The 10,343-nt window shown below is 48.0% G+C and overlaps 1 long non-coding RNA gene across 2 annotated transcripts; it reads right to left on the bottom strand.

Moving 5' to 3' along the window:
* Positions 1-2,714: 2,714 nt before the first annotated feature.
* LOC142930136 (uncharacterized) lies at positions 2,715-9,590 on the bottom strand. 2 transcript variants are annotated; one of them, XR_012946096.1, is made up of 5 exons: positions 9,338-9,590; positions 5,785-5,948; positions 4,476-4,716; positions 3,738-3,873; positions 2,715-3,343 (listed from the first exon to the last, which is right to left on the bottom strand). It is a non-coding gene; the product is annotated as an uncharacterized LOC142930136 (long non-coding RNA). The 2 variants fall into 2 exon arrangements; XR_012946095.1 differs by lacking the exon at positions 5,785-5,948 and having other exon boundaries at positions 9,338-9,532.
* Between the last annotated feature and the right edge of the window lie 753 nt (positions 9,591-10,343).

Raw genomic sequence — 10,343 nt, 5'->3', positions numbered from 1 at the left:
GTTGAACGGGGACATGGAGACAGCAGAGACAAGGGTGGAGAAAGAGGAAGAGAGGATCTTTCAGTGCTCGCTACAGGAAACCCACAAAACTGAATTTCCTAAACTCGTGTCGCCTCCGTGACAGCAGCACCACGAACGCCACAGACTCACGCTCCCCAAATCGACAATACCATCTCCATTGCCGACCAGCCACGAGATGGTTGCTCTCAACACCTCGGTCGTGGTGTAAGCAGCAAAAGACTTCCGGCTGGTGAGCATCCGGCCATTACGAGGGTTGGAAAGAAACTGAAGCACGGGGCGACTCCCACAACCTTCGGGTATTTCCAAACTGGATGACGTCTTGGGATGAAGCTAGAAGTAAGCCAAATCTGCACTCAATAAATGGGACAAAGATTCCAGAGAAGCCTCCAGAAATGTCACAGGAGGCTCGGGTGTGAGAAACCAGACTCCATGTGGGGTCCTCCAGACCTTTGCCCTCCAGTTCATCAACATTTGTAAAAGCAGGACGTCTCAAAGGTACGTAGCATGGGTGAGGTACGAGGTTGAGAACCACGTTCCGAGATTAGGCGCTTTGACAGGTTGGGGTCCGAGTAAACTTTTAATGGAGCTCACCCTACGACATTACAGATAGAAGGATAGTGTGCCGGCACAATCCGGACACCCTGCTACACCGAAACAATCTGCTGCATCAAACTCCCTGGTACAGCTAAACACTGGCACGATTGCGCTCAAATACACACAAACTCTCGCTCGGCCAGTTGGTACACAGGTTGTCAGTTGTGGGGGATGCGGGCCCCCGGCTCCCCCCCTGGGGGAGGGCTGATCTCGGGAGGGCTGCGGGCTCCGGACTCCTCGCTCGAGTGAGAGCAGCCGCTACTCGACTCCTCGCTCGCGGTGAGAGGGCTGCCGCTCTCCGGCTACTCTCCTCACGGCGCAGCCCCTCGGGTCCGCGGGTCCTGTTTGTGGGGCATAGCTCGGGGCTGGCACGTGGCTGCCTGGAATCAATCCGTCGCTTCTCAGCCACTCAAACGCGACGTCTCCGCTCACACAACCCCGCGCACCACTCACACGAACTAAACGGGGGGTCAGGGGTCAGAGGGCAATGACGTCCTTCGCACACGCGTTGCCGCCGATGCCGGGCAATGGAGATTGTTTAAAGGGCTGCGGGGCGGGGATTTGGAGTCGGTTTTAGAGCGACACACCAATCGCACGCGCAGGACGGGGGGGTCGGGGGTCAGAGGGCAGGGACGTCACTCGTACACGCGTAGCCGATTGGGGGGCTGTATGGGAGGTTATTTAAAGGGCTGTGGGGGCGGATATTCGGGATTGGTGTTAGCCCGCAGTCACGAAAGCTTTAAATCGAAATTTATGTTAAGTGTAATGTGTTGGTGTTAATAAATAGTGTTGCCTCCCAAGAAGTTGTGTGCGCCTATCTCAGCCCATTACATATAAGTGTAGATGTGATTATGTAATTCTTGTGTTCATACAAGTGTAGTGACACAGCGCTGACTGCTGTCCAGCAGCGGCAACTGCAGTGGAAAGTTTGCGCACACGCCGTTGAGCATATATACGGGTGTGCCGGCCGGGCAGAGGAATTGGGGCAAGGGTCATGGAAGACCTCATAGGGAAGCCTCTGGAACCCTCTGGTCGGTTCGAGAAGGGAGGCGTGGATAGGGCAGAGCCAAGCCGCACCGAGTAGAATATAGAATATAAGCAGCGGAGAGCGACAGCTCCGGGCTGCCGGTTCTGGGAGTGGACTCGTCTCGACGTCGCTGTCGTTGCCACCGCATTCGCCCAATCATTGCGTGGCCAGACAGTCGTTGGCCTTCTCGGTCGACGCCATCGGTGCAACACGGACAGGGTCGTGTCTAGGCCGGGCTCTATGGCAACGTGGTCGAGAGAGTGAGGCCGGAGTTGGTGTGAACAAGATAATAAAGAGACGATGTCTCCTGCAACTACCTCGTCTCCGACAGTGTGTGCGACACACACCACACGTCGGAAGGAGAACACTTCACAAGTATAAATGCTGCCTGTGTCAGTCGAGTCACATTTGCTCTAATTTATTTTGATGGTGACCTAAGACAGGAGAAGCAAAATGCACTTCTTCAGGAAGTGATATTTTTTTCATAATGCAGAGGCTGTGCCTGATACACATCTTTCACGTGTTGTTTGGCAACCCTGGTGCCCAGTAAACGCCATATGGCCAGATCTTTGCATTGAATTCCAAGTATTAATTCCTCCATACTTGTGCACAGTTGAGTTTTTATTCCATTCCCTTCATGAACCATGTTTTTGAACTTTACATCATAGTAAGATAGTACATGCCGATGAATAATTAATAGATGCTTGAAAACATCTATCCCCCACCATCTGCCTGTGTTTGGCCTAAAACCCAATCACCCAGAATGCCCAAATTCACCTTACATACTCTAGGAATGTAAGCAGGTTAATGCCTGTATATCCATCACAATCATCACTCCCAAATGTGAAGACATGTCACGAGACTCGCTGACTTTTCTTAAAATACTTGAGAAATACAAATCATAGCTGAATATTTTCAATTCCATGTGTATAAGCCTTTGTCTCAGATTTATTGTAAAATAAATATACATGTACAATATAAACATTCAAATATCAGAAAATATTTAATGTATGTTGAATTTCTTTCACACTGTACATAACCAACCATGCTAAACAAGACATGATAAAAACAATCCAAGTCATGGGTTGCATACAATATGCAACTTTGGTTTATTGATTACAAATTACATAAAAGGTTCTGAAATTTTACAATACAGGTATAGTGCAATCTAAATAAGCAAATGTACTTTTACAGTGATTTCCCAAATGTTTATAACTACACAAATACTAGCATGTATGTTCCCAATAAAGTAGTCTCCTTCCAAAATGGCTAAAACCAAAATTAGTTTAGTTGTGCTCACAATATTGTTCACATATCCGTTCTATTTCAAGTGACATTTGAGTCTGTATGGATTTGCTGTGCAAAATACTGCTGCAACCATTCAATAACTCCAACCCTGAACGAACTTTATCACATTTTTCCAATACTTTGTTGTGGCACTTCCATTAACAGGGCAATTACTGTGCCCCATGGGCCCCACAAGTTCACAAGTAATTGCGATTCACACCACAGCACCTGAAGTACCATTGATGTTTAACAACCATGAATTAGCAGGACCAAGCGAACGTATCCTTCTGAGTAGAAACCTCGACCACCGCCATAAAATGCTTTCGGGCTTTCTACATCACGGGTAGTCAGCCATCCTTGTTCTCCTTGATGGTGTCAACCAGCTCTTTCAGACGCGACAGGTGGTACACGGCCCTGAGAAGAGACACGATTGAGAGAAAATTACTTGGTTGACTTATTATCAAGGTGGAAGCCAGAAAAATCTCACCAAGTCTCAGGAGGGTTTGGCAGTGATATTTTGCAAATTTCATCAGCGAGTGGTATGTGAGAGGAAAACGGAGAACCCGGTGAAAACAGAGGGAGTAAAATGCAAAACTCCGGATATAGATTCAAGATTCCATTGCCGTATTACTAACTCCTGGTTACCTAGCAGCCAAAATCTATAATATATGCTATTTCAAAACAGTCTCCCATCCAAGTAATAACCAGGCTTACCTGCTTAGCTTATAACATTCAAAATCTGACATCATACTTAGAGGCGGTGCAGCCTCTATGCTGTGCGTGAGTGTGGATATAAAGATAAATTCACAATGGCGTGGAGGGGTTTTCCCAGGGACGATCAGCCCCTAGAAAGACGTCCGTGTTGAAGCTGCCCGGGGAGGGGGCCTCGAAGCCGGGGGAGTCCAACTCCATGTGCGCCCTGCTCAGCAGCTCCTCCAATGAGGCTGTGCATCAAGAATCACGCATCGCACGTCACAACCACATGGGTGGCCGCTCAGCCGTCTCTGTGAGAAAAGACTGAATATGTACCTGAAAACATATGAAATGTCATCTGCTATATACAGACTATATATATACACACATCTAGGGATCTATTGTCCTCTGACACGGGCTCCTCGTTGGCTACATTCGTAAGGCCGGAGATATCCAAAACTTTGAGCCACTCTGGGTACTTTGGTCTGCTTTGCGGGCTCTGAGCGGCACCTGCTCTCTTTGTGCTGGTATCCGTCTCGTGGCTGCTGGTCTGGGAGTCCACATCGCAGTCACGCAGCCAGGCCGGGTACCTGAGCTCAGGAATGCTCGTGATCCCCGACACATCCAGCTTATCCTTTTGGCTTGTCAACCACCTGAGATAGGTACTTGTCGCACAGCCGCCGTTCGGCAAGTGCTCACGCCTAGTTGCTTCACTGCTCCGTAAGTACAACAAAACATTCGTCTGGTTAGAAAAGAAATAATTTTCGGGCTTTGCCGACAAATTTAATGGCATCACGGCCTTGTTGCTTCTCGCTGTTGAGCTCAACCGTTTAGTTGGCTTATTGCCCCTCACCAATGATGCGCCGAGGCTGTGCGCGGTGACCCCGAGAGATGACCGCTTGCCTCTGTGCGACACTGCGAGGTCTCGGTGGGCGCCAGGCGAGCGGAGCAAGGACTTGGAGGAACCGTCAACTGGCGCCGCTAGGAGCTGGTCCGTGGTTAGACTGACCGTCGGGCTATGAGCCACGACCGCTGCAGCGCAGCAGTGAGGCTGCACGTGCCCGAGATGAGGTCCTCCACAAGCAGCATGCCACCTGCAATGTAAGACCCACAGACATTTTACTGGTACACAATGAATTTGCTCTCCCCTAGATTCCTTGACCCCTGAACGGCAATCCTGCAATGTTGCCTTACTTTGCACCATCAGTAACTAATGATGTTATCCGTTTGTGGAGTTTGTGAGAATATGGGATAAATCAGTGCATGAGCTGTTATTGTTTAAACTTCAGATGTGTCCAGTGTAGGATCTGCAAATTTTGACACAAAGGTTGGAGGATCACTTAGATTTCACAAACTTTACAAACTCGATAATCAGTGAAGTTGCTGGAAGATGACAGGAGAAAGAAATGCATGCACCGACCTATCTGTTCAGACCTATGCTATCCTCTCATATGCGTGTGCTTACTGTGGATAGTTTTCTCTGACATAAAATGAACTCATTAATGGAATTTGCCAAGCATCCCAGTGTGGGACTCTCACGAAAATGTATCTTTAGACCTTATTAAGGGTTTTTTTTCTAGGGGAATTACATTACATTCATGATAGCATAGCATAATTGACAAGCACCCAGTACAAGCAAAAAAAATGGGGTTCTCCTCTCCAATTATCCCCCATCCAGTCAACTAGCTTCGATACCTTATGAGACCTCCTTTGCCAGTAACAAGATATAGTAATAGGTTTTTACCCTTTTATCTGGCACAAAAACTGACACTTTTATACAAGGGATCATGTTTGCGATAACCACAACGCAAGTAGTCAAAATGCAAACAAGAAGACGCTAAGAATAAGAAGACGCCTTTTGGCGTCTTCTGGTCCAACACCAGTGGAGACTGGGATCTCAGAAAAGCCGTCTCGGGTGTGGACCAATCAAATTCAAGGACAGTGCATATTATCAGTTGTCTTTTTTGTTTGCATTTTGACTACTTGTGTTGTGGTTATTGCAAACATGATCCCTTGTATAAAGGTGTCAGTGTTTGTGCCAGATAAAAGGGTAAAAACCTATTACTATAGCTTCAATACCATTGCACCGCCTGCACACTCGATAGCCACTCGAGCGCAAGCACCACGGAGCGATTCCTCGCGTGGCGAGAGGCGCAACCCACCCTCATCCACACTGCGCATCCTCCTCTCCTCCACGCGTCTCCGCTCCGCTATGCTGCGCGGCGCTGTGCTCTGCACGTATCCTGGATGGCGGTGACGCACAGATTCCGCTCTGCTCAAAGTCCTCGATGTAGGCGTCCAGCGCACCGCTCGCCTACGAGCAGCACTGCTCTCCGCACACCACAGGGCTGCGCTAGCCCCCGCTTCCGGTCCGGAGCAGCGTGCTGCCCAGGCTGCCGCGAGGGCTTGTGTCCGTCACCGTGCTGTCGCCCGAAGGGCTGTTTGTCTCACCACCGTTGCAGTACATTTTGTACGATTTGGGATGCCTGGACCGGATGGGGCCAGGGAGAGGAATGGCTGTGGCTACAAGGTCACCACTGGTCCTGGTATGGGGGGCACCATGAGGAGCTGCTGTGTGCGGAAAGTGGGTCCGCTGTCGCAACGCGATCGCATGGGCCAGTGTCGACCACTTCGCGTTAGGTCTCTTAAGCTACTGTGGCTGTTGTCCTTTTTTCAACAAAAATTCCAGCCTTTCCCATGGTTTCCTTCATCACACCTGCAAGCTCTATGTACAATTGAAGTGTCATAAATGCACTACCTGCCTACTACTACATTATGAATGATATACATTTAAGAATTAGCTGGAGACAACTCCATGTTTAAAACACACTGTATTCAAAAGAGAAGGCTTAACATTTAACATTGGTTAACGTTTGGCATGTACACCTGCATATCAACAAATTACAGTACTACTAATAAAATGAATGCTACATATTAATAGTGGTATTACAGTAGTATGACTACTTATATTTATATATTATCGCACCTCCGAAGAGCACGGTGGGCTTGGTACGGTGCGAAAGAGATTCAACACACATACAGAATACAATACTTTCCGAGCACATTATGCATACCGAACCTCCAAGTTCCTTACCCTACCCTGAATAACAACGTGTGCAGAGTACAGCTCCTTTTTCAATCCATTGCTGGCTGACAGCTGTCCCATGCTATGCAGCTCCCAGGGGGAGGGGTTATTTACCGTACTTCACCACGCTGGTCAGTGTGAATTTGGTGATGGCAGGGGGCTATAGAAGTGCATTACAACAATGTACTGAACATTGCTGCACAATGTCAGGGGGCTATAGAAGTGCATTACAACAATGTACTGAACATTGCTGCACAATGTCAGGGGGCTATAGAAGTGCATTACAACCACATACTGAATACTGCTGAACTGGTGGCAGGGGGCTATAGAAGTGCATTACAACCACGTACTGAATATTGCTGCACTGGTGGCAGGGGGCTATAGAAGTACATTACAACCACGTACTGAATATTGCTGAACTGGTGGCAGGGAGCTATAGAAGTGCATTACAACCACGTACTGAATATTGCTGCACTGGTGGCAGGGGGCTATAGAAGTACATTACAACCATGTACTGAATATTGCTGCACTGATGGCAGGGGGCTATAGAAGTGCATTACAACCACGTATTGAATATTGCTGCACTGGTGGCAGGGGGCTATAGAAGTACATTACAACCATGTACTGAATACTGCTGTACTGATGGCAGGGGGCTATAGAAGTGCATTACAACCATGCACTGAATATTGCTGCACTGATGGCAGGGGGCTATAGAAGTGCATTACAACCACGTACTGAATATTGCTGCACTGGTGGCAGGGGGCTATAGAAGTACATTACAACCACGTACTGAATATGGCTGCACTGGTGGCAGGGGGCTATAGAAGTGGATTACAACAATGTACTGAATATTGCTGCACTGGTGGCAGGGGGCTATAGAAGTGCATTACAACCACATACTGAATATTTCTGCACTGATGGCAGGGGGCTATAGAAGTACATTACAACCACGTACTGAATATTGCTGCACTGGTGGCAGGGGGCTATAGAAGTGCATTACAACCACGTACTGAATATTGCTGCACCGGTGGCAGGGGGCTATAGAAGTTCATTACAACCACGTACTGAATATTGCTGCACTGGTGGCAGGGGGCTATAGAAGTACATTACAACCACGTACTGAATATTGCTGCACTTGTGGCAGGGGGCTATAGAAGTGCATTACAACCATGTACTGAATATTGCTGCACTGGTGGCAGGGGGCTATAGAAGTACATTACAACCATGTACTGAATATTGCTACACCGGTGGCAGGGGGCTATAGAAGTGCATTACAACCACGTACTGAATATTGCTGCACTGGTGGCAGGGGGCTATAGAAGTACATTACAACCACGTACTGAATATTGCTGCACTGATGGCAGGGGGCTATAGAAGTGCATTACAACCACGTACTGAATATTGCTGCACCGGTGGCAGGGGGCTATAGAAGTGCATTACAACCATGTACTGAATATTGCTGCACTTGTGGCAGGGGGCTATAGAAGTACATTACAACCACGTACTGAATATTGCTGCACTGATGGCAGGGGGCTATAGAAGTGCATTACAACCACGTACTGAATACTGCTGCACTGGTGGCAGGGGGCTATAGAAGTACATTACAACCACGTACTGAATATTGCTGCACTGGTGGCAGGGGGCTATAGAAGTACATTACAACCACGTGCTGAATATTGCTGTACTGATGGCAGGGGGCTATAGAAGTACATTACAACCACGTACTGAATATTGCTGCACTGGTGGCAGGGGGCTATAGAAGTACATTACAACCACGTACTGAATATTGCTGCACTGGTGGCAGGGGGCTATAGAAGTGCATTACAACCATGTACTGAATATTGCTGCACTGGTGGCAGGGGGCTATAGAAGTACATTACAACCACGTACTGAATATTGCTGCATTGATGGCAGGGGGCTATAGAAGTACATTACAACCACGTACTGAATATTGCTGCACTGATGGCAGGGGGCTATAGAAGTGCATTACAACCACGTACTGAATATTGCTGCACTGCTGGCAGGGGGCTATAGAAGTGCATTACAACCACGTACTGGATATTGCTGCACTGATGCCCGCCACGTGAGAGCCACACAGCAGGACAATGCTATACTGTACAATATTGAAATGATTCACCTACAAATACTAAACATTATTGTCTTAACAATCAATACTACTTTTAACATAAACAATAACTAATAAATGCACACGTAGTAATCGCCGTGCTAACCCTTAGCGTGCAATGTGAGCAGAACTTGTGTTGTAAGTCGTACCCAATCCATTACCGTGCCACACACTCCCATTAACAAACCAACGACATTTACTGAATGTCCTCCTCCTTTACACGGCACAACCAGACAACACTTTGCACACCGAAGTGTCCAAGCCGCGTGCTGAGTGAAGCAAACCCCATTCAATTCTAGATTTAAAGCTTTCGTGGCTGCTAGGATCCATACTCTTTGGTTCTATTGGGTAAAGTCACGTAGGTGAAAATTGTTATTTTATTTTCACCTACGTGACTTTACCCAATAGAACCAAAGAGTATAAACCCCATTCACTCTGCGCTCAGCGTTCAACAAAGTTGAACCTGGCTCGCCCTCACGCCTGCCCATCTCTCTCCGTCTCTCACCGGAGATTATTCCATTGATCGTCTTCGCCTTGCCGTCCAGAGATCCGTGTGGATTATCCGTGAGGGTAGTTAAAGGTCGCGGTTATTCGGGGGAAGTTTTTTTTATTAATTTTCCCGCCACAACCGCCGCGTCGCCAACGGCCGCTGAAGGCGATGTCCGAGACATGCCGCCCGCGCATGCGCACTGAGGGTTGAGAGAAACCTGCGGGGAGGGGCAGCGGGGGGCGGGGAAGCTGCCGCTGTTGGCCACACCCACATTCAGGCCACGCCCATATTTAACTGACGTCACGGTGACATCATTCTGGGTCGGACTTTATCGTGGGCTGCCTGTGCACGCGAGGAGCTCCTGACTTCTGACTCTGAATTCGAAAAAAATCAAAGATTCACGATGTCTACCTTCGTCGAGATAGGTAAAGTTTAACGTTAGTGTTAGGGAGGTGTGTTTGTGTTATATGTTGAGCCTGTAGACAAAACTGCTGGGGATGTGCCAGATGTCTCCATCTAACGTTAAGGAGGTTGGAGTCTGGATAGCGCATACCAGGTGTTACAGGCTACATGATGGGAAGCAGAAGGCATTCTAGTAAAATAGGTTTTTGTTTGTACGTTAATGCTCCTCCTTTTCCTTTACCAACCCATACTCACCGGCATGGTGAAGTATGTGCAAATAACCAACATGATTCGTGCAATCGTCAAGAGGCTCTCCAGCAGGGGATTGGCAAAAGGTCGTACAGGAGCAGTTTTGTGAAAAATAATTGATTCTTTCATAATGTACATCTATGATTTATTATTATTGTTCATGTGGGTAACCTCGGCAAGGGGGGAAGCAAGGTCGGGAAGAGCGGGGGATGGGGCCGCTTTTGACCACGCCCATATTTAGGTGACGTCACGTCCTTTTCCTGTGACGTCACTATAGCGGGGAGTTATCCTTGGCTGGCTGTGCATGAGGAGCCCCCGAGTTCTAACTCACAAGATCTGAGATTAGACCAAAGATTCATGATGTCCACAT

This window comes from Petromyzon marinus, chromosome 37 (assembly GCF_048934315.1).
Source record: "Petromyzon marinus isolate PM22_M1 ecotype Great Lakes invasive population chromosome 37, UKy_Petmar_22M1.pri1.0, whole genome shotgun sequence".
NCBI classification, from domain to species: domain Eukaryota; kingdom Metazoa; phylum Chordata; class Hyperoartia; order Petromyzontiformes; family Petromyzontidae; genus Petromyzon; species Petromyzon marinus.
The sequence above is the reverse complement of the archived record's forward strand: the minus strand, read 5'-3'. Positions and strand labels throughout refer to the sequence as shown.